We start from the raw sequence: 24188 nt of genomic DNA, 5'->3' as shown, positions 1-24188 counted from the left end.
TTTACCACCATCGACGCAGATACATGAAAGACAATGTCATAAATGTAAACTTTCATGATTAGGAACTATGGGATATCTAAGTGTTCGTAAGTGATACAGTGAAGAGCCTGATACGTTTCTGCCAATAGGAGTATGTAGGAGACATAGCGGATTTCAATATATGGAGATATTGCTAATGGATCACATACTGTGTTTTTCGTACAGGAAATAAAGAAATAACACTTTCCCTGGTAAATCCTGCATTCCTGCCCACTCTGGTACGAGTTTTCATGGTATTGTAGTACAGAACAGTTACATGGTGTTACGCTAGGTACTTGTCATTCTCGTCGTAAATCTGTTGCCGTCGCAAATACTATGTGGAAAGGCATGTGTTTGGTAAGCCCGTTATTCATGGTTATTTTCAATAAAGCGGTAAGATTTCGTAATCAATGAAGCACCTCGGAGGGGAATTTACATAAGTTATTCAAGCAGCCCGGTCGTCCATCAGCCGGCGAGCTGTCAGGGGGGAATTAGATCTCACCCAGCTGGCTCGTTATCGCCTGTCCAGGTCTGGAATGCGCTTCCTGAAACCGGCTCAAACTCCCCAGCCTCCGCCGCGGCCGGAGCGTCCTCGATGCACACTCTGGCCGACTTGTCTGCCACATCAAAATAGAGCTTGCCGCATAAATCAGCATCCAAAACGAGCATCCAGAAGGTAAGCTCTAAAAATACTCGATATGGATAATGCCAACATACGAGAGGGACCGATATACGAATTGAATGATATTGAGTGTAACAAGTGAAGCGTTATTATCTGCAACTTGTTGACTGAAAGCTGTTAAGCCTAAGCATTCTTTTACGTATTTACCAGCTCCTCAAACGACAAGTCTGTTAGGGAAGAAGCATTTATTTTTGCGCTAGTTTCCCAGCGTATGGTATATGAACTGATAGATGCCCCCATCGTATCATCAGATGTTATATTAGAATACCTTGCATGTGATATGATAGACAAAGCTAAGAAGAAGTTAATGAATATAGCAGAAAGGAGGATAAACACTTGGTAACATTAAAAACACAGAAGTGGAAGGATTGTATCTAATACAAGTTAAGTAAGACTATAGATGATTGGCTATGTAATTAAATCTTGAAGACAACGGGAGAGAAAAATGAGACAAATTCTACATGAATAAACTTTACAATAGAGCGATATCAAAAACGCATAATTCATACGCCTGTATTCTGTTCCTAAAACTGTATTGCGCCTGTTTTTTTACTAGAAGTAGTAGTAGTCGTTGTTACTCTAATAAATGTATACTTGTGCTGCTACTTTCAGTGGTCACCAAATTCCACATAAAAGTTGCCCATATTTCGAAATAAATAAGCTCAAAATAAAATAATATTATACTATCTGCCTGTTCTCCGGTACGGTTCGTCACAGATTTACATACTTAAAGGCAACGGAATATTTTTAGTATCTGAAATGTTTCACCATCGATCACTGACTAACTTTCTCTTTACTGAATCCAAGTTCGAAATCCACAACCAACATTTAATTTTCATTTGATCAGCAGGATATGAACCCATGATCGTGTACTCATTCATTCACAAAAATATCATACTTCGTTGTTGTAACATGGTAATCTCACGCTGTCACAAAACATAGTACCAGAATGGCTCTCCTTAAGTTCTCGAGTCAAACTTACCTTCTGTGGTCTTTCTTTATCTATTCTCGTATGAGAAACATACGTATTATACACAGCTATGACTATATTACTTTTGCCCAAAACTTGGCCACTTCCAATGCATTTTCTGTTCCATGATGAATTTTATCTTCTGTGCGAGAGACTGGACACAGTCAGCATTGGAGGACATCATGAACAGGCTGGTCTTCTCCAGAGTCACACTAAATATATTCTTGATCTGTGTAGCCCCACTTTGCCAGATTAATCTCTGATCTGCCAACTCCATACCTCACTCTATTCAGGGCTTCCAAGTCCACCATTTATCATCATAGCCAGGAGGGAGAGTTCCTGAAACTCATTTCAGGCCAAGGGGAAGGTAGGAAGTAGCCCTCCATAAATGCAACCTAGCTCTTTTTCAGAAGTGGTTGTAAGTGCCGTCCACGTTTTACGAAAATTCCTCCTTCAGTTCAGTCGCTGCGGGTGCGGTTCGTGCCCCATACAAAGGATGCGCTCTCTCCTGCTCTACTTTCTTTCTTTCCTCGTTCGCGACTATTTCACTTCAAACAGCAGATGGTGCAGTTGCTGAGAGGTTATAAATCCATTCGACTTGGGTGGATCTGAAAATGCTAAAACAGTATTTACTATCTGCATAATTACTGTGAGCAGCAGTAGTTCTCATTGAACTGTCGACTGAACCGAAAGCACAAGAATATTTAGTGACTTCACTTAAAAAACTGATAAAAGGGATCAATCTGAAATAAACATATGAAATTTAGTTTAACTTTATACGTATTATCTGATCTCGGAAACACCTTTATTTTCAGCAGCTGGACAAACTGACAGAGGCTACATGAGATAAGTGCTGTCCAAGCACAGTCACACAAAGCTTGAAAAAGCATATAAGACGCAAAACTTATTTTCTGAAAGAAATACCGCCTTACTAAATCCGATCGCACTCAGATATAATTCACAAATAAAGGGGTATCTGACCTACCTGGTCGTAACAGCGTGTGTCACTCTCTTATGCATAAATATTAGTGGCTAAGAAATCTCGCCAATCCGATATGGCTTGGCAAATATTTAGCTGTAGAAAAATTTTACCTTTTCATCCAGAATAGTCACATGAGAGGAGCATTTTAACGTTATGAGCACTTTAGTAATACAAACCAATTGCTGCTTTTATACATCCCTTTATATCTCCTTCTCAGTATAATGCAGCCATTATTACTAGCAGACACTATAAAATATCTTCGCTCCTTGGTAGGCCGCTGGAGGAGGGTGGTACCACATCTGCACACAAAGTCACACATTCCCTTAAATTCTGGCGAGAGGGCACTGAGCTCTGCTCCCACGTCCTATCACGTCCCATATGTGTCCGACCGTGTTAAGATCTGGCGAGTTGGGGGCCTGCACATTAACTGGAACTCGCCACTGTGTTTCTCGAACCACTCCAGCACATATCTGCCCTTGTGATATGGAGCATTATCTCGTCTAAAAATGCCACTGCCGTAGGGAAACATTGGAGTACATGGTTTGCAACCGGTGTACGATACACTTGGGCCACCACGGTGCATTTCACTAACTACACTGCATGTGTCTGACTAGCAGGTGACGCTTCTATCGCCTGAGTGTATATATATATATATATATATATATATATATATATATATATATATATATATATATACAGGGTGTTTCAAAAATGACCGGTATATTTGAAACGGCAATAAAAACTAAACGAGCAGCGATAGAAATACACCGTTTGTTGCAATATGCTTGGGACAACAGTACATTTTCAGGCAGACAAACTTTCGAAATTACAGTAGTTACAATTTTCAACAACAGATGGCGCTGCGGTCTGGGAAACTCTATAGTACGATATTTTCCACATATCCACCATGTGTAGCAATAATATGGCGTAGTCTCTGAATGAAATTACCCGAAACCTTTGACAACGTGTCTGGCGGAATGGCTTCACATGCAGATGAGATGTACTGCTTCACCTGTTCAATTGTTTCTGGATTCTGGCGGTACACCTGGTCTTTCAGGTGTCCCCACAGAAAGAAGTCACAGGGGTTCATGTCTGGCGAATAGGGAGGCCAATCCACGCCGCCTCCTGTATGTTTCGGATAGCCCAAAGCAATCACACGATCATCGAAATATTGATTCAGGAAATTAAAGACGTCGGCCGTGCGATGTGGCCGGGCACCATCTTGCATAAACCATGAGGTGTTCGCAGTGTCGTCTAAGGCAGTTTGTACCGCCACAAATTCACGAAGAATGTCCAGATAGCGTGATGCAGTAATCGTTTCGGATCTGAAAAATGGGCCAATGATTCCTTTGGAAGAAATGGCGGCCCAGACCAGTACTTTTTGAGGATGCAGGGACGATGGGACTGCAACATGGGGCTTTTCGGTTCCCCATATGCGCCAGTTCTGTTTATTGACGAAGCCATCCAGGTAAAAATAAGCTGTTGGATCACCATCTGCACTAGCTGCGCGTTGCCCTCTGTGGTTGCCGCACGCGGTCGCCCTACCTTTCCAGCACGTTCATCCGTCACGTTCCCAGTCCGTTGAAATTTTTCAAACAGATCCTTTATTGTATCGCTTTTCGGTCCTTTGGTTACATTAAACATCCGTTGAAAACTTCGTCTTGTTGCAACAACACTGTGTTCTAGGCGGTGGAATTCCAACACCAGAAAAATCCTCTGTTCTAAGGAATAAACCATGTTGTCTACAGCACACTTGCACGTTGTGAACAGCACACGCTTACAGCAGAAAGACGACGTACAGAATGGCGCACCCACAGACTGCGTTGTCTTCTATATCTTTCACATCACTTGCAGCGCCATCTGTTGTTGAAAATTGTAACTACTGTAATTTCGAAAGTTTGTCTGCCTGAAAATGTACTGTTGTCCCAAGCATATTGCAACAAACGGTGTATCTCTATCGCTGCTCGTTTAGTTTTTATTGCCGTTTCAAATATACCGGTCATTTTTGAAACACCCTGTATATATATATATATATATATATATATATATATATATATATATATATATAAAAATATATCGATAGTAGGTCGGGGATCACAATGTTCTGGTTGATCAGTGTATATTCTACATAACGAAAGTTGGTTCTCAAGAGTTACATAACACATGGTCTCGACCACTACATAAAACTGCTTTCCATATCGATCCTTTTATTTACTTTTATATGTTTTTATCGTTGAATATTCCCAGTGACGCAACAGTTTTCTAAGGGATAGTTTCCATCAGCTGATCCTGGAAGGATCTGAAGTGATAACCTTGCTCATCTTAAAGTTGACGCACTTTTGCCTCTCAAGCAATTAATGTAAGTTAATCGAAACACGAGTTCAAAATACACTTAAAAGAAAAAGAAAGCAATGCAGCACGAAGTAATTGTCCCAAACGGACGGATATTGGTAGATGTGATGTACATATATAGGAAAACAAATTATTACAATTTCTGAAAAATTTGGTGATTCATTCAAGAGAAAGAGCTTTACAAACTGAGAAGGTCAATAAAGCATTGGTCCACTTATGGCCGTTATGCAAGTAGTTATTCGGCTTGGCATAGACTGATAGAGCTGTTGGATGTCCTTCTGTGAGGTACCTTGAAAAATTACATCGAACTGGCGTATTAAATAGTCAAAATTCCGCGTTGGTTGGAGGGCCCAAACGGTCTCAACTGGAAAAAGATCACTGACCTTGCTGGCCAATGTTGGGTTTTGCAAGTGCGAAGACAAGCAGTAGAAACTCCGGCCGTGTGCGGGCGGAAATTATCTTGCTGAAATGTAAGCTCAGTATGGCTTTCCATGAAAGGCAACAAAAAGAAGTGTAGAATATCTTCGAAGCATCGCAGTCTTGTAAGGATGCCTAGAATGACAGCCAAAGGGGTCCTGGTACGAAAAGAATGGCACCCCAGACCATCACTCCTGACTCTCGGGCCGTATGACGGTCGACAATTAGACTGGTGTTCAAAACAGACACCACGCGAAATCGAGGAGGATGTTGGTGTTTAATGTCCCGTCGACAACGAGGTCATTAGAGACGGAGTACAAGCTCGAATTAGGGAAGGATGCGAAAGTAAGTCGGCCGTGCCCTTTCAAAGGAACCATCCCGGCATTTGCCTGGAGTGATCTAGGGAAATCACGGAAAACCTAAATCAGAATAGCCGGACGCGGGATTGAACCGTCGTCCTCCCGAATGCGAATCCAGTATGCTAACCACTGCGCCACCTCGCTCTGTACCACGCGAAATTCGCCGCTGTCATACACTACATTTGAACTGAAGGTGGAAGGGGAGGAAAGAAAAGGAAAGGGATTAGTAATGCCAGCTACATCGGGACATGACGCGGAATCAACGACGACGACTGAAAACGTGTACCGGATCGGGATTCGAACCCGGGATCTCCTACTTACTAGATAGATGCGTTAACTACCTCACCACCCGGGACACAGGGGTACGGTAACTGCGTGGAATATCTCGCCACGCTTCATGATCGACCCACACTCCCACCGAACGGCACTACCGGCAGTCCCCGGCCAATTCCTCCGTGCTTGCTACTCTGAGATTCGTGCACGAGGTTGGCCATACTTTTACACCTGCACTGGAGAAGAGGAATCCATTGCCCATGCATGCGAATGAATTATATGAATGCGTGGTGTCTGTTCTTTCGACCCAGTTTCTCCGTAGGGACCATCTCCACAGGAAGAAAAAAGCTTTTACTTTCCTCTTGTGAAGGTGGTCGCAACGTCTGAATTTGGTAGAAAATCTGTCCTAGTAATAATTCTGTAAAAACGTCGTGTCTGTCTGCTTCCCTTTTTCCCTTTGAACGGCCTAGTCTCCAAAACTATTGAAAGAATTTTCTTGGGGCTTTTGGCAGGTAACTTGAGCATAGTTTGGGGCACCGTACAGACATTAGTTCATCAAAATTCGATCAAGGGGAAAAAAAAAGATATCGTCGTTTCAGTTTCAACTAAAACTTTGTCTGTCTGACCGTCAGAACAGGCTAATCTCCGTAACTATTAGATGAACTTTATAGGGTTTCCACTGGTCATTTCAATATATCTACGGGCACATTAGAGGCTATAATTAATCAAAATCGCCGTACGTGGTAGCCGCGCAGTCTACGGCGTCTTGTCACGGTTCGCGCGGCTCTCCCTGTCAGAGGTTCGAGTCCTCCCTTGGGCAGGGGTGTGTGTGTTATCCTTAGTGTAAGTTAGTTTAATTTAGAGTAAGTAGTGTGTAAGCTTAGCGACCTATGACCTCAGCAGTTTGGTCCCATAGACGTTGCCACAAATTTCCTTTTTCCATCAAAATCGTATCACGCAAAAAGATATATTTGTGCATATTATAAAGATATATACATATATGTTCCACCATCTCCTCCAAAACCACTGCACCGATTTCAGCGTAACTTGGAACGCATATCATTTACTGTCTGGAAAGAATCGCTATGCAGGCAAGAGGCACCTACCTATCTAAGGGATAGGATGTAAAAGACATGTAGGCTACGACTCGTGAATACCCAGATTTTATTCATCGAGTATTTGAGAATGAGAGCAGTTAGTGACTTTGTCGTACATCCGACCTTTGTATCTGCGCAGTGAGTGTACTATGTGTGCAAACTTAGCTGATCACTTAGCGCGCAAATGAACAAAACATCTGAACTGTTGAAAGGTGGCTACACTGAGTCACAGCCCCAGAGATCGCGCCAAAAAGTTTTATTCCGCCGCCTCCACTGGCAGTGCTTGTTCAGAAGGTGTGGTGGTTAGTGCACAAATTTTCTTAATTCCTCTTGCTGAGAGGATGTTGATAGCTGTATTATTTGAGGCCATGTCGTGTGCAGTTGTTTTGATGGGCTAGACAGCAGATGTTGTTCGAATGGAGATGTTGTAATGATCAGAGTGTATTTTCCGTCAATATATATGAAGGTAAAAAACATTTTTTTATTTTTTTTCAATTTCTTAACTAACAATGTCTCTTGGTCACAGGTTCAGTCAACAAAGCATCTGGCTTGTGTTCATGTATTAGAGTGTAATTCTGGTTTCTATGTGCAATCATAGTATTTCTGGTTTTTTTAATTACTTCATTGTAAATGGCGTTTAAAGCATCTTATCGTATTGAGGAATAACCGTGCCAGATGTGTACGTTGAATCACACTTCCACACACAGAACAGTTACACTTGTGCTTTGTTGTTTCGTAGCTTTTATAGTTGCTGGGGACTTAATTAATTAATTAATTGTGTTAACGGAAATTTCCTTTCATTCCTTGTTGTTATTCTATGCAGTCAGATTGCGTACTAATACTAGCCAGGGCCAACCGGTTACGAGACTGCGTAACCGGTCAGACAGGTACTAAAATTAAAAATATTTTCATTATATTTAATTGAACCCCCATGCACTGTCTTCTCAACCCCAGGGTGTCAAACAGACATTCTAAATAAATATGACCCTGGCCCTGTAAGGTAGCTAATATCAGGTGCAGATTGTAAGAAAAATCATTAGAAATGCTGCTGCCACGTAACAAGAAGGCACGAATTAACAAAAGTGAAAGTTTGGGGTCTATTCTAGAAAGACAACAAAGCTATTCCCCTTTTTATTCTACATACAATTTATCAACTGTTGCTTTCAGGATTGAAGTATTAAACAAGAATCATGTTCAATTACTTTCAACACTAAATAACAAAATATTTAATTCTTGGACATATTGAATTGACGATTATTAAAATCGTTATCTCTACATATGAAAAATCGTTTATCACAGGAAAGAATGATTAAAATGTTCATTTGCTTATTTACATCTACAATAATTGGTCAATGCACTGAGTTGGTGGTGAATAAGTTTACTTTGTAAGCCAATGAAAAACCCTCATGTACTCGATGTGAACGTAGGTTAGTAACCTAGCTTTTGATATTCAATGGTCAAAGCGTACGCAAGTTGGAGTGAGCAAAATCTAGACTCAACATTTACTGTGGCCTAAAGCACGATGATACTTTACCAAACGGCATCTGCAATGGCTTTGTCTCTGTGCTGGATCTGAAACACTGATTCCCTACTCTGACCTTGATTGAATTCACTCAGTTGCATTCTTGTTTTCCGTATAACTTTAATCTTTACCTAGTCGAAATAATGGCTATTACACACTCGCCATGGGTTGGAGCAATGTGCACAATTTCTTTGCCTGCAGAAATTCCTGCAGGAATAATTAATTACCGCTTTGCTACGTGCCGCATAGTATGTGAAGCGTATCGTCCTCACTTCGCAGAAAGCAAAGCTCCCATCGCCCTCACTATTTCCACACACTTGGCGGTCCACTGCAAGACGAGAAAGAGAGGTAAAGTTTTTAGGACTCAAAATGCTTTTATATAACGGAGATCCAACCACGTCGCGTCTGCGTCGCCGAGTATGGCTTCAGCCAATCACCGTCTCGCTAGAGGTGAACAAACATTTTTATTTTTCTTCCTGGGTCGCAGCCTAGCCCTGTTAATGACGTGCAGCCACTTACCCTCGGTCCTGGCCTTATTTGCGTTAAAGGGAATAATGCATTGTTCTGGCCTTATCCCTTTCTGCACTGAAGCTCGCCGTTCTCTTGGTAAATGGGAGTTTTACAATATCATAAACCACCTGCTCGGTTCGTCTCCAAAATGCATTTCATTTTAACTTGTTTGTTCGCGCCAGTCCATATATTATGGATAGTGGTTTGTTAGCTTTCGGTTCCTGAGATTAAGTGCAACTGCCTTTTGTTGACATAATATAATTATGTATGAGGATCTCATACTGTATTGTTCTGTTGTTATGGGTCAAGCTCATGTAAGGTCCGTAAAATCCGGACGCCTTGGAACTTGCAACAAACTTCCACATAATTTAAAACATTTATGAAATATTTTCTCAATTACACTGCCAACATAATGATAAAAGGATAAACGTTTATTGCGTACTACAGTTCTGCTGCTCATTTTGGCATCATGCTTGGCATTTTAAGTTATTACTTCTTTCCTGCCACCCATATTCGCGACAAATTTGCAGACAGTGTTCCTAAATACCACAGAATATCTCTGCAAAATTATATCTATGTACGATATATATTTTAAGACATATGAAGTCAAACAATGAGATACGTAACAAACTGCCACATCATGAAAGACATTTAAATTTTGTATTACTAACCCGCTGAGCCGATTTCGATTAAATTTGGTAAGGCAATAGTTTGAAACCGGAGGAAACACATAGGTTACTTTAGAAAGTCGGTAGTCCAAGATACTTACTGATTTGAAGAATATTACACGGCTTAGGGAAAACATTTACTCTTAGAAAAATCTATTTGACTTTTGAGCTTTATCATATTTGTGAAAATGCTTTTGGTCGTTAATATGTGGTACGTGATACAATTCAGAGTAATGAATACAATGCTTGCACAGTCTTCACTGTGTTTATACCATATTTCCACACTACTTGTTGCATAATGTACACATTACATAATGTACTGTATAGTTATTATCTGCACTATCCAGTATTTGAGAACGAGCGAACTTACTGACCTCCTATAAATTTTACACATAATTTCAAGCCTTCAAGAACTTTTTCTCACTGAAATCTCCAAAAAATGATGAAAAGTAAAAAGTTTATTGCTTACTACGTTTTTACTGTTCATGTTGTAAAACTGTCACATCGGGCTTGATGTAATATGTTTATATGTATTGTAAGTCTAGGCTTCCGCGGCCAATGTCGCAACCAATAAATTTATTCTGGACTACTGACTGTATTATGAATACATAACATTCTCCGGCGTTCCGGGCACTATAGCAAACGGCCTATCTGAGGGATTTATGCTGAGCTGACTGCTGAATGAGAGAGACTTTAGATATTACATATCAGCAGCGGAAACTGTTTACACAATTTGATAGGGTGCTTGAGGATAGAAGGAGGGCTGTCAAGCACTCTTTCTTGATCTTTATATTATTCCTTGTCATTAGAGGATAAGGATGTGTCTAATTGGTGTTTATATTATTTTTTTGCCTTTGGTGGAAACAGGCGAATTAGAAACGGGCTGTAGCTGTGATAAAGTGCTGTTTACTTGTTGCTAGTTGTGGGCTGTGGCGTGCCTACGCTCTGTGTACATACGAACATAGTGGCCACCCACATGCCTGTGTGAGTGCTTTCTGAGTGCTGTCCACCAGTGGTATAGTTACTGCTTGCAACCAGAACAGCGGAAGCCAATATCTGTCCTCTCTATTCATGTTGGCGGATCGCTTGGCTATTTCTATCGCCTATCTAGTTTTCCTCCTCAATGTAGATGGCTGTTTCGCCAGTATGTGGGCTTCACGGAATATTATTTCTTTATTGCACTCATCCAGCTTTTCCTGATGCCTTGTCCCAGACGAGTATACCTTTCATGCTCCGCAATTCGTCTGCTGATCGGCCACCCCGTCTCACCTACATACAACAGTTCACATTCACAACCGATTTCGTAGACTCCTGCGGTGTTCAGATTGTCGACCGCACCTTTCGTTGAGCCTAGAACGTCTTTTATTTTGTTATTGCTCCGAAAAATCTGCTTGATGCCGCCTCGGCGTGTTTACTAATAACGCCAATAGCAAGAAATTTACCGAGCGAGGTGGCACAGCGGTTAGCACACTGGACTCGCATTCGGGAGGACGACAGTTCAATCCCGCGTCCGGCCATCCTGATTTAGGTTTTCCGTGATTTCCCTAAATCGTTCCAGGCAAATGCCGGGATTGTTCCTTTGAAAGGGCACGGCCGACTTCCTTCCCCGTCCTTCCCTAATCCGATGAGACCGACGACCTCGCTGTTTGCTCTCTTCCCCCAAAAAACCGAACCCCACAGACCTGGTGAATGTACCCACAGAATTATATCACGGTATGATACATAGTTCTGGAGATACGGGAAAAGGAGCAGATTGACAGAGAGCGGGGAGAGGAGAAGGTGGACCGAGAAATGGAAGAAGAGGAGGCGACGGACAGAGAGTGGGGGAGGAGAAGATGGGCAGAGATAGGGTGGAGTGACATAACCCTGCTTTTGTTCATTGTGGGCTCTTACAAAACGACAAAAGATTTCTTTTTCTAAAAACTGAAAAAATTAAGCTCCTCCCAAACAGGCTATGGTACCGACGGGCCTCCGTGTCATCCTCAGACCATAGGCGTCAATGGATACGGATATGGAGGGGCATGTGAACAGCACACCGCTCTCCCAGCCGTATGTCAGTTTCCGAGACCGGAGCAGCAACTCAATCAAGTAGCTCCTCAGATTGCCTCACAAGGGCTGAGTGCACCCCGCTTGCCAACAGCGCTCGGCAGACTGGATGGTCAACTATCCAAGCGCTAGCCCGCCCCGACAGCGATTAACTTTGGTGATCTGACGCGAACCGGTCTTCTTTCGCTACCTCCATTTAAATTGCTTAACGTTATTTAGTATTTTCAAAGTAGTAATACGTCACACGCTACGAATATATCACTCGTATGGGAGTGGCGAGGGGGCAAAATGTTTTAATTCCTGTAATCCTACGAACTTCTATCAAAATTTTGGCAAGAAATCTGAAGAAATAGCACTGCCTGTGTAGCCTAGTGAAAAAGTAATTGTAGCTGTAAAACACTTCAGGCTCACGTACCTTTGTTTTTACATCGATATGCACTTTAAAGATACAGAAAATCTCCTTTTGTGAACATTTCGTCAGTTACTCCACCAGACCATTTTGATCATGTTCCTGTCATTAGGGAACTTACCCGTGTCCCATTGTATGGTGCACGTTGCATGGCAAAATAAGAAACATAAACTGCGCATCTATAACAGGGTTAGGAGAATAAAACAATTGTCCATTTAAACTGTGTATATCATTGCATTCAATTCGCTGCTCTTTGAAAACTTCAGAAATCGATTCCGACCAGTCGATCTATTCCAAAGCGCTGCTTCAGAATAAAATGTCTTCGCTAGTCGTAACCTAAATTCTACGTAATAAAAATTTGTTATGATGTAACGCAAAACACGCTTTCGGTCTACATAAACTATCCGTCCCTTTCCATATCCATCTTTCTACTTACATTTACTTTACCTGCTTGTTTTGTGTGTGGTTCGAATGTTTCTATTTGGTTTGTATTTTGGAAATTATGTATAGCGTTACTAACATGGTACTGGAAGTCAGGAGCACCTTCTATTCACAGTGACACAATAGCTGTTTTAAGTGACACTAACCATCAATGATTGCTGCAAATTGTGAAATGAGAACTCTGCTGATCTCGATTATGACACTTTTTTAGAGAAGCTTTTTCAAGCAACTGATGAATGTCAATGAAAGCACGAGTCAAAATGCCTCAATTCTGATGATTAGTTTCACTTGGAAGACGATGTTCTGATCACTAATAATTAATTAAAACAGCGATAAACATACATCGTAGTACTTTTCCTAGACAAAATCGAATTTCAGTTCAGTAAGCCTCTGATCAAACGGAGTTGTTTGACACACATAACGCTGACATTCTGTGTGATTTTTTATTGTCAGGTTTTCTAGTGGTTCATCACCTTTCAGGCCTTTTCATAAATACACTCCTGGAAATTGAAATAAGAACACCGTGAATTCATTGTCCCAGGAAGGGGAAACTTTATTGACACATTCCTGGGGTCAGATACATCACATGATCACACTGACAGAACCACAGGCACATAGACACAGGCAACAGAGCATGCACAATGTCGGCACTAGTACAGTGTATATCCACCTTTCGCACCAATGCAGGCTGCTGTTCTCCCATGGAGACGATCGTAGAGATGCTGGATGTAGTCCTGTGGAACGGCTTGCCATGCCATTTCCACCTGGTGCCTCAGTTGGACCAGCGTTCGTGCTGGACGTGCAGACCGCGTGAGACGACGCTTCATCCAGTCCCAAACATGCTCAATGGGGGACAGATCCGGAGATCTTGCTGGCCAGGGTAGTTGACTTACACCTTCTAGAGCACGTTGGGTGGCACGGGATACATCCGGACGTGCATTGTCCTGTTGGAACAGCAAGTTCCCTTGCCGGTCTAGGAATGGTAGAACCATGGGTTCGATGACGGTTTGGATGTACCGTGCACTATTCAGTGTCCCCTCGACGATCACCAGTGGTGTACGGCCAATGCAGGAGATCGCTCCCCACACCATGATGCGGGGTGTTGGCCCTGTGTGCCTCGGTCGTATGCAGTCCTGATTGTGGCTCTCACCTGCACGGCGCCAAACACGCATACGACCATCATTGGCACCAAGGCAGAAGCGACTCTCATCGCTGAAGACGACACGTCTCCATTCGTCCCTCCATTCACGCCTGTCGCGACACCACTGGAGGCGGGCTGCACGATGTTGGGGCGTGAGCGGAAGACGGCCTAACGGTGTGCGGGACCGTAGCCCAGCTTCATGGAGACGGTTGCGAATGGTCCTCGCCGATACCCCAGGAGCAACAGTGTCCCTAATTTGCTGGGAAGTGGCGGTGCGGTCCCCTACGGCACTGCGTAGGATCCTACGGTCTTGGCGTGCATCCGTGCGTCGCTGCGGTCCGGTCCCAGGTCGACGGGCACGTGCACTTTCCGCCGACCACTGGCGACAACATCGATGTACTGTGGAGACCTCACGCCCCACGTGTTGAGCAATTCGGCGGTACGTCCACCCGGCCTCCCGCATGCCCACTATACGCCCTCGCTCAAAGTCCGTCAACTGCACATACGGTTCACGTCCACGCTGTCGCGGCATGCTACCAGTTTTAAAGACTGCGATGGAGCTCCGTATGCCACGGCAAACTGGCTGACACTGACGGCGGCGGTGCACAAATGCTGCGCAGCTAGCGCCATTCGACGGCCAACACCGCGGTTCCTGGTGTGTCCGCTGTGCCGTGCGTGTGATCATTGCTTGTACAGCCCTCTCGCAGTGTCCGGAGCAAGTATGGTGGGTCTGACACACCGGTGTCGATGTGTTCTTTTTTCCATTTCCAGGAGTGTATATTACGAACACCATTTACGTGCTACGAAAAACCAACAGTTTGTGACGAATTTGCAATGTTATCTAGATGTACTGAATTATCTGTATATAATTTGCCATAAACATAAATTACATTTCACGAGACTTAATTTGAGTCATAAGACTCGTCGTAATTTTGAAGTAAGATTTGTCTGTCGCCATGGTTGTGACGCCACTTGCCACGTAAGTACAATCAGCAGCCTCAACTGAAGGGCTTTTGTGGTGGCAGTCTTGACACCATATCGACGGGTGTAGCCAGCAGACATTTTGAGAACTACAGATATGTGGATGTTTCCAAAACGGCGCTTTGTTATTTTTGCCTAAAAATGAAGTTGGTAACACTGAGGCCGCATGATATTTCAGTGATTCGCTCTCGTTTTCTTGTTTCTGTAGCGAAAAATAATAAAAATTATTCGAAGATTTTGTTTGTTATTTAGAAAGTTAATTTATATTATGCGATGGGAGCTATTATGTCCGTAGTTGATGCAGGGTGACGTAGAACACTACAGACATGTAATAAATGGATGAAACATGAACATATATTTACACCATGTACTAAGTAAGGTATGTTGTATATAACTTACATGAAAACCACAGGGCGATCGAATTTTTTATATTTATGGTACATGAAGTTCAGAAATTAAATATCAATCAACCCAAGCCATACACTGCAGCTCCCAAAAATTCTGAAAAAATCGACATCCAGGTTTTCCGAGCATCCTTTGTAAACTAATGTAAAGTTGGTTTTCCGACAGGCGGCGTGGCTCTGTGCTAGAATGCTCGCCTGCCAAGAGGTTGGTTTGGGTATGATAGCTGGTTAACGCAAAATTTTCATACAAAGGTGCTTGTCCTACGAGCATTTCTGGGAAAAACAATACATGAATATGAAAAAAAAAATTTTGTAATGTATGTTTGTTTAACAATCTTTACTTACAATCTTTTGTAAAACATCTGTAATTAGGAATTTGTATTTGCAACGTTATGAAAAACAGGACTTCAGCGGCCTATAGTCATTGAAATAAATGAACGATGAAGGTTGAGAATTTGTGCAGATGCTCTGCTGCTCTAGAAATGTTGCCTGAACTGCCTCCTCCATTCAGACGTGCTTTAGAACCGACCAAAATTCTGAACTTGTCACGAACAAGGTGCGTCCCCATTCAGCAGCTCCAATGCACGTTGCAGGGGCTTGGAAGGTATGGTACATCGGCACTGGAAGCACCTAGTATCGCTCATGTTGATATATTCAGAAGTGGTGTCTGTTCTGTCACACATGCATTTGGATCGGCTCTGAAGCATATTCAGATGGACGAGGTGGTTAAGGTGACGATTCGAGAGGGGCGGAGTATCGGGGTTTGAGTCCCGGAATGGCAGAAGTTTTTCTACCATTGATTCATTTCAATTTCTGTAGGCAGGTGAAGTCCTGCTTCTCGTAACATTGTGTATTTATGTATTTATGGCTGCTGTACCACCAATGTTTTCTGTTCAGTCGGGCATCTCCTACGGAGCAACACGACATATGCTTATTTATATTTGCATTGAAAACCGAATTTTTGTGTGTAATATAATTAGAAATGAGAAGACCTGCGGTTTTCATTAAAAAAATTAGCTATGTTTTTTTTAAGAAACTAAAACCGTCTTGATCATATAAACACATCCATTGTTTAGGGGTTTCATTACATTTTAAGACTATCTTCAGACAATTCTCGAAAATATGATTACATATACAGGCTTAGAGGGACATCTAATATCAAAATTTACAATCTGAAACATACAGCAATAATAAGTGCAAGAAAATATACGCAATGGTGGCTCGTGGAGGTGTTGAACAGAGCAGGAACCATCTGTTGAGTCACGAACGTCAACCGGTTACGTAAGGGAGGCTGCCACCATTGGGTATATTTTCTTTTAATTATTCTTACATTTACAAGTCTCAATTTGTTATTCTTTTTGTAAGATGTCTCTCAAACGCTGTAAACGTACGTACTTATATTTTAGATAATTATCTGATGATGGTCGTAAAATAGACTAAACCAGTCAGCATTTTAATATATGTTTTATGCAATCAAGACTTAATTTTCAAAATGATTTCACGTAGGCCGTTGTTCTTTCAGTGATGTTTACAAAAATTACGTATGTGTGGATTACCAGTTATATGAATTTTCCATTTAAATGACGTAGGTATTCGAAATGAGCGAAAAAAAGAGAAAATAATGACTGAATGAGACTCGAACCTGTGAACCAGCTGTTACCAGTCTCGAGCGCTATCGATTGTTTTCCATCTTTATTTTTTTTACGCTTGACCGATACGCTTGTCCCATACAACGTTGCTTAAAAATCTGCATTAGCCTAGAACACTGGTCCTCCACATAGGAGCTACGCATGGCACAGCCGTAGTGTCTATCGAAAAGCCAATTTTATATTACGGTGTTAAGGACGCTCGAAAAATTTCGAAGTAGATTCTGTTGAGAATTTTTGAGAGTTGCATCGAACTGCTTAGTTTCATTGATATTTCGATTGTAAACTTCACGTACCCTAAATATAAAAAATACAAATCTCCGATTGCTCTGTGTGTTCTGTTTGTTAGATTTCTTGGTTGTCTGATTCACTGTGGTTCTCGTAGCTTATATGACTCGGTGAATCGTTCGTGCAGCAATGTTGATCACTTGCTAACAGTTTCAGTCACAGAATATCATTATGGTCGCATCAGTGTATAACGGTCTCAGTGCTAATCTTGCTAGATCTGGGCGGAACTCTGTATGTTGCGGCTTAAAACGAGATGCAGACGGATCCATGAGTGGAAGCGAAGGCGGCGTCCTCTGGCGACGACCGTAGCGCCATCCACAGAAGGACGGCGAGACACGGAGAGGGCGCGAAACGCTGTGGCGTGCTACCGGTCTGTTTTAATGTCTCTTCTTTCGCGGATGTGAGAGAAACGCGTGCTGCGCCGTGTGCCGCCGACAAAGACAGGGGACATGCACTTGCTCTTTCATGGGACCTGTAGCAATAAAGGAAGGCATCATGGCAACTGGGCACTACGTGAACATTATTATGGACTACGTTCGCCCTTTCATGCTTGATGCCTTCACCTACGGTGATGGCGTTACTCAGCAGAGTAACTGCCAGTTTCACAAGGCCAGAATCGGGCTGCCTAGTCTAGTCAACGACGGACGGTTAGGGAAAAACTCGTGTAGTCGCAGTTTTTTGAACAGTGTTAGGAGGGTGTGTCCTGAAGGTCACACTAAAACTTTTCACTGTCGGAGTCCACAGTCACGTAGAATTTTTTGAAGGATGTCATATTCACCGTTCACAGCAGAAATTTCTACAGTCAATGCCGAATATGATTTCCTGACCAATGGGTTGTGAGCGTTAGGATGGACACGTTCTAAGATAACTTTTTTTTGGGGGGGGGGGGGGGGGGTTTCCACGATTAACTCGAAAACCGAGGATAACAGCGAAAATTTTTTCGGATACGAAACAAATCTTCATCAAATTTCCTAGAAAAGAAATGTCTACAACTTATTTTTCTCAAGTTGCAGAGAATGGGAAATCTAAGGTTACTAAAACAGTGAGATGTCAAGTCTTTGAAGGGAGCACTAGAATAACGAATTCACGGTATCCAGATACCGATGCCAATATCGATACATATGAATCTCTATACATGAAATGCATATAGATCCTGAAGATGGCATATTGAAATGCCGATACTACAGTAGTTGTCAATATAAAATTACTTCTCAGAACGTACAGCTATCTGGTGGTTTTCCCTGGTAAATATGTGGATCATCAGAGATTAATATTTTCAATATTCTGCTATTTTTCCATCCCCTGAATGCGGAAATTGTAGCCCTAGAACAAAAATTAATAGGATAGTTTTTTGGGAAATTTAATGTAGTTTAATTTCGTACATTTTCACTAGTGGAGTTTTCGAGAATAACATAAAAAAAGTGTCATTTAAACTTTCAGCCACCTTCCGCCCCAACCCCCTACCTCACCTCATCGCAAAGTTAATTTCCCATAAAGTACGATAAACAAAAAAGGTGGAACTTAACTGTGACATATCTTTTCCTTCTGGTCACGACAGTGTTGTATATTTCAATGTAAAAGTAGTCAAATTACACACACGAATCTATAATCCTGCTAACTGTCAGATACAATCAAAATTACCTTTTAACACAAGCATATACAAATATCAGAGCAGAGCAGTTACTGCTGTTTCATATTCCTCGCAGATGATTCTGGATTTACTAGATAAATCTCTACTGGACAAATACAATATTCAATGGCCATTATAACAATTAAAACGCAGTAATAACTTATTATTAACGTAGTAAAGGCAGAATTGTCATTATTCCTTATTTTCTGACATGATAGATTAAACACAATGAACGTGTGCTTGTGTGTGTGTGTGTGTGTGTGTGTGTGTGTGTGTGTGTGTGTGTGTTTGTTTGTTTGTGCGTGTGTGTGTGCACCGTGCCGCTAGTATCATCAACTGAAAGACGTTGTAACAGTTGACATTCTAATAGTCTAGGTTTTCCAGTCTTCACGTAGACACCAGGTCTATTTCATCTTAGCATCTGTAATCTTATGTTCTTGTTTTACTAGCTTTACTAACAGTCATTTTTGTCTTTGTAGGTAAGCCATCCCTCATCTTGGAGAAAAACAAGTTGTCGGCACCAAATGTGTGAGTAGAATTTGTTTCTTTTGTACTGAACGTTCAATTTATCACAAGAAATATATTTTTCTTCTGTAGCTTTCCTTAGTCTCTCTCTCTCTCTCTCTCTCTCTCTCTCTCTCTCTCTCTCTCGTTATTTTTTTTCTAATAACAACGTCAGTTATAACATTTCATTCATTTTCACTGTATATACGAGTATTCATTGATAAGCTACGTAGTGATGGCTTCATTACATGTTGACTGCTTTTTTATTGTGTTACTGTAGGATGGGGTAGATAGTTTCGATGCTGATTCAGAATTAATTGGGAAAATATGTGTCCTGTGACAGGTGGTTTTCATGAGATTATGGAGGGGGGGGGGTGACTTATCTTCATGGTCAAGAAGTATTTGGTTTGTGGTTTGTTGTAGTATTATGCAACGAATTTGAGGATTCTCTGTTTTGTAAAGCTTACGAATGTGCTGTATAACAATGTGAAACGTTATCAGTACTTAAGAATTTGTTTTTAATGGCTTGCACCTTACTGAATTTCGTATTTGCAGGAAATTTCTATATTTCGAAACAATTTGTGATCTTTGGAAGAGTTTTTAATTGGTTCTTGATATTTAGTCCATTACTTTTAGCGGCGGAATTAATCTGATACTGTATCGCATTTACTTTTTGACAGGAGTGTCCCTCTTTTGAGTTACCATTTTAAATCAATAATTAACCAGAAGTATTTTACCTAATTTTCATGGTAAGGCCATTCGATTTGTAATTAACTCTATAGCTTAATTAAATACTTTATTTGTGAACTGGATGACTTGAGGTTTCTCTCATGACGTTTATCGTGAGTAAAGTAATTAACTACCCACTACGGAAAAGCCACGTGTAGCCTTCATACTAAAATTTACTTTATTTTCCAAATAAAGTACACTATGGGAGAGTAGTCCTGTTTATGAGAAAAGCTGATCGATAGAATTCCCCGCTTTACAGGATCTGACCATGTGTTGTGTCTAATGGGTAAGTACATCAGATTATTCAGTTCTTTTCCTAAGATATTACCCAGCGGTTAGAAAGAAACGCAGTATGAATAGTATTATATTGAAGCTAGTACAGCTCAGTTCCAAGTTCATTTAGTGGTTTAAAACATGTACTAATGCTCGCCAGCCTATCCAGGCAATGAAATAGTGAAGCACTGGAAAAGCAGAAGTAAGAATTTTGACTACTATCTTGCTACTGTTTAGTTTGGTTCTTCAGATAAATATCACATCACTTAAACAATGTTGGACTACACCCTTATTCATTACGTTTTTAAAAGAGAAAAAGCCCAATAGATAACCTGAAGGATGCTAAAAGCACTTTTCATAATCAACAAACTTAAATACTGAAATGCTTAGGTACTAAAGCACACACTTTTTATACTGAACATTTCAGTTCGAGAAAACCTATTTTTAACTGGAATTTACTTTCAAAAGCCTTTACTCTTGGAACTAATTCTGTCTAGTTATTTAACAGATTCTAGTAACTTGGCGTCACTCTGAATTTTATGTAAGCAAAGTCTTACTATAACACTTTGCCATAGTTAAGAAAACTGTTTTTATTATTTACACACAAACAATTTAAATGGTGACTGTTTATATTAACTTGGTTCTTCATAAGTCCATAAAACAGGACACTCGGAGTAATGGAACATCAGAAAGGAACCCTTTATAGGTCTATGCTTAGGATCAAATAACAGGGTCAACCAGTTTCCTTAAATTTCAAGAATTATTATTAAATCACAGTATAAATTAATGGTTCACGCTGTACAAAAGTAAAAACACAAAAAGATATCTTGTCTCGTGGCTGTAGGCTCGGGTGTGGCGAATAATTGTCACGGCTACACTATCCCCAATACAGCCTGCAAGTATCTTGTTGTGTGGGCTCAGTTTCTCTTATTGGCGTCTTTCAATTCTACATACAGCAGTCCAACAACTCAGCAACTATGCCGTAAGCCGTTTTCAGTCTTCTTCCGAGGCATTTTTGTGCAAATTTACAGGCAAAGCTTCTCCTGCTCCACTAGGATGTTGCCTCAATCCTGCTGCCTCCAGACTGTGTGACTTACTACCCGCGCTTGCTCTAGGTAGCGCGCCAATTCGCCCTTGCCACTTTTTCCACTCCCCAGAGCCACTTTCGTTTCAACTAAAAACACTCTGACTTTTACATAACACCTATTTCTTACACAGTTTCTAAGCGTGACCATTTCTTAAATTGTCAAATTTACATCAACATGAACTATTTATAAACGCAAACACTTTTAAATACAAAAGTCATTAGAAAATTATTTAACGTAATAAACAATTTACATAGTATTTTAGATATGTTACTCGCATACGATGCAAAGAACTTCAGACTCTAGTATAGCACACTGTACTTCACATCTGTATGAAATATAGCACCAATATGCAAAAGTTCAAACCAAAAAAAAATTATAAAAATTTAAATGAACCATAAACAAATAATGTTGTCTGACAAATGGTCATGCGTTCAGGCACTGGTAGGTGCGTTAATATAACAGATCAAATTCCATATAATACAGACATGGGCCGTACAATATAAAGTATTCGAACTAAGAAAACAACACTGAACTCCACTCAGGTATGTAGGAGCCATGTGTTGGAGAATTCCGGCCAAGGCGTTATTACTTCCAACCAGTACAGGTGATCGTCGAGGTGCTGCAAACCTTATGTTTGCAGAGAAATCCGGGAACTTGCCGACCACGTTGCAAGAGACGTCCGTCTTCGCGCCGCCCGCCGCTACCAATGCTTACACGAGCCGCGCAGACTTACGCCGCTTCTCGAGACCCGCGCCGGACAGCCGAGTCCCCCAAAAGCCATAACGTGCCAGCCAAATTCCCCCCAGCCAACTCACTCCACGGGCCCCGCCAAACCCACTGCACACACACCTCGGCCAAAGATCTTGGCTCCTGGCACACGATGCAATCGATGTCGGTAACCTAAGTGATTAGTGGTGCCAGAGCGATGCCATACCGTCAAGGTTAGAGCCGCCACGGCACCCCGGAAGCCGTCTCATTGTCCGTGCGGTTACTTGTTTTACTGAAAACAAGTCCATTTCCTTAACGTACGATCGTACCCAGCTGGGCGAACAATACCTCTGTCCTCTCAGTCCCTAGTGACGGACTCCTACATGGCGCTGAGTATGAAGCTCCCGATTCCTTAGTGGCATGTCAGTCGTGTGACAAGAATCGATGCGAGCAGCAACGTCATGGAATGATAAACAGTCTCCTGATATACTAATGGAAGTTCTTCATTCTTACGCAAGGCATACAATGTTCTTCTCCCAAACACATATTATCCAAATGTAATAACATTTGTGAAGGAAAAACTCGCAGCGTAATGTAGATGGCGTTACGCTATCTTGCTCTGCAATGTTAATCAATTTCATATTCAAAGATATAGTACACTTCACGCCAATTTTATGTTTGTTGCATTCCGCCTTCATTTTAAAGTCCAAAGGTCTACTTGTTTTGCTTGCAGCAGACGTGTGGCGTGGGGGAAGTGTACCTGATAGTGCAGAAACAAACTGTAACTCCCATCACCTGGACTACCGAATTTCTTCCATTAACTGTATAATATACTCTTGTCTAATTCTTTTATTATTCTCCTTATTAGGCGGTTCTCTTTAACATTACCTTATAGATCTCTGGTACAAAGAATCACATCAGAATAGGTGAAAATGAGTTTTATAAAATAACTCTGCTTGGATTAATTAAGGTGATGCGTAAGCTGAATTACGTACTTTACGGATACATGGCATCCAGTCAAAATTAACTTACATGCGGCGCATTACAACAGAAACATCCTCGGCCATCAGATGGCTGAAGTGAACTGCGCGTAATGAATATGATTTCCAATATTATTTTAATGTGAAGCAAATATTCCCACTATAAATAAAACGGGCGATCAAAAAGTTTCTTTTAGAGGGCGTTTCTGCAGCGTATATGCAGTGTAGTCCGTCTCCGATGAGGGTACATAAGCATCGACATCTAGCAAGGAATTAGTATGGCATTCGCGTCTTCCCGACGTGCGTCCGGCAAATGCGGAAACGTGAACTAAGGTGACACTATTACCAAATGCATCCAAACAGGGCCAACGTACTGCTACTTTTTCTTGGCTGCCGAAGGACAAACACCGATAGACATCCATCGGTGAATGATGAATACGTATGGGGCATTATGTCTATCGAAAACCATCGTTGTGGAATGGTATATCGAGTCCCGTGCTGGTCGCGATTCGATACATGATGCCAGTCGAATGCCTTTCATCCCATAAAAAGGGCCTTGAGGGGTCGACAATTCCTGTTGGTCGATGATGGGCAGCAAGTGGTTACGGACGTATTCACGCAGCGGGACTAGATGTTTCACCAGACATTTTTTCAGCCTGGACGTCGATGGAGCGATTACATCTACGATCACGAAGATTCTCCCTGAGTTGCATACCGATTCTGGACTGTACGGCCTTCGAACGGGGACTTTTTGATCGCCCTTACACTATAATTTTAGCATATACATATTAAATTATAAAACACGTTATCACATTACAATAAACGTTGCTGTGCATTAAAATTGTTCAGCTTGAATCACATGGCGCTACATTTATGGAACAGTTTTAAAAACTAACCATAACTCCAATTACTACACGTCTAGTAGAAAATATACTATCTTATTATTAATAACGTAAATGGTCTTAAATATATAGAGGAGAAGGGAAACTGATGTTGAGGTCATCAGGGGAAAGAAACCCTTTATATGTAATCCTAAATCTAGGATCACATAAAAAATAGTAATAACAGTA

This window comes from Schistocerca serialis, chromosome 9 (genome assembly GCF_023864345.2).
Source record: "Schistocerca serialis cubense isolate TAMUIC-IGC-003099 chromosome 9, iqSchSeri2.2, whole genome shotgun sequence".
Taxonomy (NCBI): domain Eukaryota; kingdom Metazoa; phylum Arthropoda; class Insecta; order Orthoptera; family Acrididae; genus Schistocerca; species Schistocerca serialis.
The sequence above is the reverse complement of the archived record's forward strand: the minus strand, read 5'-3'. Positions refer to the sequence as shown.